The sequence below is a fragment of the Macrobrachium nipponense genome, chromosome 32 (assembly GCF_015104395.2).
Source record: "Macrobrachium nipponense isolate FS-2020 chromosome 32, ASM1510439v2, whole genome shotgun sequence".
NCBI lineage: Eukaryota > Metazoa > Arthropoda > Malacostraca > Decapoda > Palaemonidae > Macrobrachium > Macrobrachium nipponense.
This window is the reverse complement of record NC_061094.1, coordinates 7,114,114-7,119,186: the sequence shown is the minus strand read 5'-3', so window position 1 is coordinate 7,119,186 and position 5,073 is coordinate 7,114,114. Positions and strand designations below refer to the sequence as shown.

At 33.4% G+C, this 5,073-nt stretch overlaps 1 long non-coding RNA gene across 1 annotated transcript; it reads left to right on the top strand.

The window, feature by feature from the left end:
• The first annotated feature begins 2,194 nt into the window (after positions 1-2,194).
• On the top strand, positions 2,195-4,781 carry LOC135207090 (uncharacterized). The gene is made up of 3 exons (XR_010312871.1): positions 2,195-2,328; positions 3,160-3,315; positions 4,561-4,781. It is a non-coding gene; the product is annotated as an uncharacterized LOC135207090 (long non-coding RNA).
• The last annotated feature ends 292 nt before the right edge of the window (positions 4,782-5,073 follow it).

Here is a 5,073-nt window from a genome sequence, read left to right as displayed (position 1 = left end):
GATTACTATATTTCTCATATATTTTTCCTTGTTTTTTGTCTTTCCCATATATTGCGGTTCCCCCTTGATTCCTATTTTTTCTATCTGATCTATAAGTTTGGAACCCTTTTATTTGATCATCATTCCCAGTCTCTTGGGAATACCAGGTTTCACTTATATTCATTATATCTATTTTCTTTTCATTTTGGGTTAGTTCTTCTAAGTACTCTATTTTTCTTTTTGTTGGTTTTTGAGTACTCGTAACTAAACCCTGCGCATTCATCACTATGATGGTTTGCGTGTTTTCTCTTCATTTAATACTGGTAGTAATAAGGATTTTCCCATGTCTCTTTTCCTGTTCTGGTATGTTGTTCTTTTTTTCATTTCCAGAAATTCTGACATTAAAAAATCCAACTTTTCCATAATATTTGATCTTCCTTCATCATAATTATTCATTTTGTGTCTGAATCTGCAATTTTCTCCGTTTCTGCAATTACCTCTTGCATAATAAATACAGTTATTATCTCTTGAGTAGAATTTTGCGGAGCTGATGCTTTGAAATTTTTTGCTGACACCTCTGCATATCTCATTGGTGTTTGCTTTTCTCTTTTACCTGATATTCTTGATTTCTCTCTTTATTTGTTTCTTTCTTATTTTGGATTTTATTACTTGGTTGGTTATTTATTGATTATGATTCATGGCTACAGGGTGCATATATTTGCATTTTTTGTCGAACTTACATCCTTTTCCTTCTTTTAGGTTTTTACATATTTTTTGGATGCAGATCTCTGCAATAATCCCCATATCCATCTAAGTATGCACATTTACCATATATTTCATAGTTTTGACATATCTTAGGATGTTTGTAGTAACATCTTTCTCCAAATCTGCAATTCCCTCTTTTCAAAAGGTTGCAGATTTTGTCTTTCTTGTCTATTTTTTTCCTCTTTCCCGTCATTGTATAGATCTGGGTAGAGCCTCTTCGGGATTTGCTTTTCTGTTGTCATATCGTAATTTATTTCTTGTAGGTATGCTGCTTTATTGCCTCATATGTAGTATCAATGAGTATCTCTGCATCCATACTTTTATCTTGTTCTTTGTTTTCCTTATTTTTTTCTGTCATTTCATTTTTTTTGTTTATTCTCTTCCGTTTTCCTCTTCTTCTTTTTTTCTTCTTCTTCTTCCTCTTCTCTTCTTCTCATCCTCAACTATTGTACATTCAATCTTGATTTAATAACATTGTCTATCCATGAGGGTAGACATGTTGAACAAAAAAATTCTTGTATCTTTTCTCAAATCTTGTATTACCTCAGCACACTGTGGATGGGTCGGAATGTTGCATGCAGCACATTTTCTGATTAGGTTTTGTGGATTGACTATGCTATACCAAACCTTACACAGTTTGCATGCTTTTGGCATTCTTTTTCCTAATGCATCAATTAGGATATTCACAAGATTCACCTTATTCATTTTCTTTGTCGGAATATGTTGGTTTATGTATATTTTCTTTTTTATGAGTCTCTTGACCACTTGGATTTTATTTGGAACTTCTCAATTATTTTCAAGATGTTTTCATTAGATTTGTTCCAGTTTTGAAGGATTATATCCTTCTAATATATCTATGAATGCTTTTGTATCTTTTTGGTTAGGACTGTTGCTGATTTCATAGATGAGAAATGCCAGTTCCCTTCCTGCTACCTCATCATATTGCGAATCTGCTAAACACGCCAAATTACGCCACCTTTTCCCGCAGTTGGAACTTACTGCCATCTTGTTTGTATTTATAGTATTACACTTGATAAACTAACTTAGAAAGGACGTTTTATCCTACTATTTTTCACACTAATCTTATCACCGATAGTTCACGAACACTTCTAGATTTATTTCTCAAATTCTAGTCGTATGTTTAAACTTGTGATATCTGTGATTATTGTGACTTCACGTGGGTACGTCTCACCAAGCAAGAGAGAGAGAGAGAGAGAATTTCCCTCCGAAAGACCTTAGCGTTAAAACTTAAACCAATTCTCTTCAGTTTCCCCTGAATGCAACTAAACCAAGGACGCTAAAAAGTCTTTCGGGTCAATACTAATTCTCGTCTGCAAATACTTCTACGGACTTGATGGTCCTTGGAGATGACTTCGCCACAACGACGGTGAACTGATATCGGTGTCAACAGATCCCATTTCTTTTAGTTTTATCTTTGTGTTCGTGAGCGTGTTCCGTTTTTCCCCACCGCGATGGAGGAGGATTGTCTGGATTTGTGTGGTAACACTGGAGAAGTAAACGAGCCATCTTGGAAATTTGTTTGTGTGTGGGACTTCAGGAATTCCAATTTCAGGATTCTTTCAGGTTGATTGCTTCAGGACTCCACTTTGTTTTAAGTTTTTTTTTTTCGTTCCAGGTTTTCTTTTTCTTACTCTGGTTTCAGTAATCTATGAATAACCTTAATTTGTTCAAATTGCTTTTAGCCTTAATTTTGTGTTATGCTAAATTGTAGAAACGTCTTTGATTATCTTTTATCTTAAGAATTTAAATTTTTTCCATGGATATAGCCTATATTTTTTGTCACTTAAAATTACGGCTACGAAATTATAGGATTATCTATATCGCTGGCAATGCAGAATTGTTTTTTAATGAAAGTAGTCATTTTTTTATTACTGATAATCTACAGCGATTACTAATAATTTGACCTTTAGTGGTCCTCCCGTTATTTCATGTACTAATTGTATATTTTGTCAATAAAATAATTTGTGACGAATTTTACATGGTTCATCATACTCCTGGTAATGTGGTCTGGGTGATTGTTAATATTATTTCTATATAACTTCCAGGCGAAAGCCTCTGATTTTTAATACGGTTGAAGTTTCACTTATGTTAATTTGCTGAAATTTAATTTAATAAGAAATTTTCAAATAGGGTGACTTACGGAGAGTATGGAATAATAGTACTGATGCAATTCTTCTGTAGGGTTTATACAGGATGTCCGTAAATTTCCAGTACCATTAAAAGTATTTATTGCTCAGAATGGTACTGGGACTTTATGGACACCCTGTGTTATACTTGAGAATCCTAGTCAAAATTTAAGCTATAATTCCTCATTTTCATTGCCATGAAAGAAAATTTGTGGCCTGCATGGTGTTCTTAAACTCCATAATAATAAAAACTTTTATTTACTTTCAGAAACTTCCATCCAAAGATTACAACGTGGAACTTTTGGAACGGATCCCTTTACTCAAAAAACCATGACTACTCTGCCCCAACCCCCGCCCCAGTTCCTTTTGAGCTTTTGGAATAAGATCTCCAGGTTTGGATTTAAACTTTCACAATTAAGCTGAGGTGAGGTTGTACGTCTGTTTTTGTGAAATTTGTTTTTAATTTTTTCCCCTCTACCCCTGCAGGGGCGGTGCTCCTGTAGGGGTGAAGGCCCCTCCCATCCCCTGCCGTGGGGTGGGAGGGTTAATCTTTTATTTTTTCAGGTGGTTAATACTTTAGCCTCATGGCCATTTTGAGAACTTAATTCGACTTTGACATCTTGTTTTAGTGTTTTAGTATTAAGGTATCGTTCCTGACAAAATAAGTAACTTATAATTTTTAGTAACTTATAATTTTTAGTAACTTATAATTTTTTGTAACTTATAATTTTTTTTAACTTCACTTTGCGTAATGTTTTAAATTTTAAATCCAACCCTTTAAAGTATCGCATTAGCCATTTCTGATAGTTTTCAGAATTAACACACTTTTTAACATATTGTGAATTAATGAGTTACTCTCCTTTTAAATTAAAGATTGCAAGTATTGCTTTAGCTATTACTGATTGCTTTTTCAGAATTAACTAACTTTTCAATTTATAAACTTTCCTTTAGCTCAAAGATTTGTTACTAAAAATTGTAGTATAGTAACTACATTTTTAAAGATTTTAAATTTTTTTAGCCTAATGGAAAATTTTGTTTTAATGAATAAATTTTGTGGGTTTGAAAAAACTGGCTAAAACTTGCTAATTTCAAGAAACAGGTTTTTTTTAACTATGATTTTTAGACTCTTAAAGTTGTGCCTTTTAAGATTCATAACGTACATTAATAACTTTTGATATATTAGCATAAAGTTAAAACTTTCTTAATTCTACCTGTATGTAATATATCCAATACAACAAACAAAACTTGTAGATAAACCACGAATGCAATAAGCAATCTATGGTTATCTGTTTTTTGACTGAACGAACCTCTGTTGATAGGAACTTGCTTTGGTGCTGTTCCAATAAAATATGGGAACCCTGTAATGTCTTTGGCCTAATACCTGATTCTACTTTTACTTGGTTTAGCAGCCCTTGTTAGCTGCCCTCTTCTAAATATCCTGGCAGACTCTGGCCCGTGACTTCATATTTGCCTGGCTTCTCTGGCACCTGTATGTCTGCTATTTGTATGACACTCCTAAGCAGATACTTTATGGTAGTTTGACAGTTGAGCTGCATTTTTGCCACTTTGATTTTGAGACTGGTTGTCCCGTAGAAAGTACAAAGATTTTTCTATTGTGTAGGCATAACTGTTTAAGAAAATTGGTTTTCTGTAGCAACTTTAATTTCAGGTTCGTTGCATTGGAGAAAAAGGGATTCAGTTGTGCAAATGTACTGCTGATTTTTGAAGTTTTATAAACTGCTTTGAACTCTACATTTACCTTCTCGGTGAGGTGGAGAGATCCTGGAAAGTGCTACCTTGAACGCTGCTTCTAATGGCATTGAGTTGATTTTGACTAGTTTATACAAGCTGATGTATATTGCCAATAAGCAACTGAATATACTGCGTTGATTTTGCCCTCACTTTATAATTCCTAATTAAAGGTTCTTTGTAAAGTTCATGATGGTCTACCCACACTTAAACCTTGATTGATAGCGTATGTTATATACACGACATCTATCCAGTAAACTGAAAAACTGGCTCAGTTTTGAGCCTAAAACATCACCCAGTATACACAATCTTATTGGTAAAAAAAAACTAGGCTGGTTTTTTTTTTTTTTTTTTTTTTTATCAAATCGTACCAGTGTTAAACTTTCAAAGTTATTTTATAAAATGGTACTAGGCTTTAACCTTAGTTTTTTTT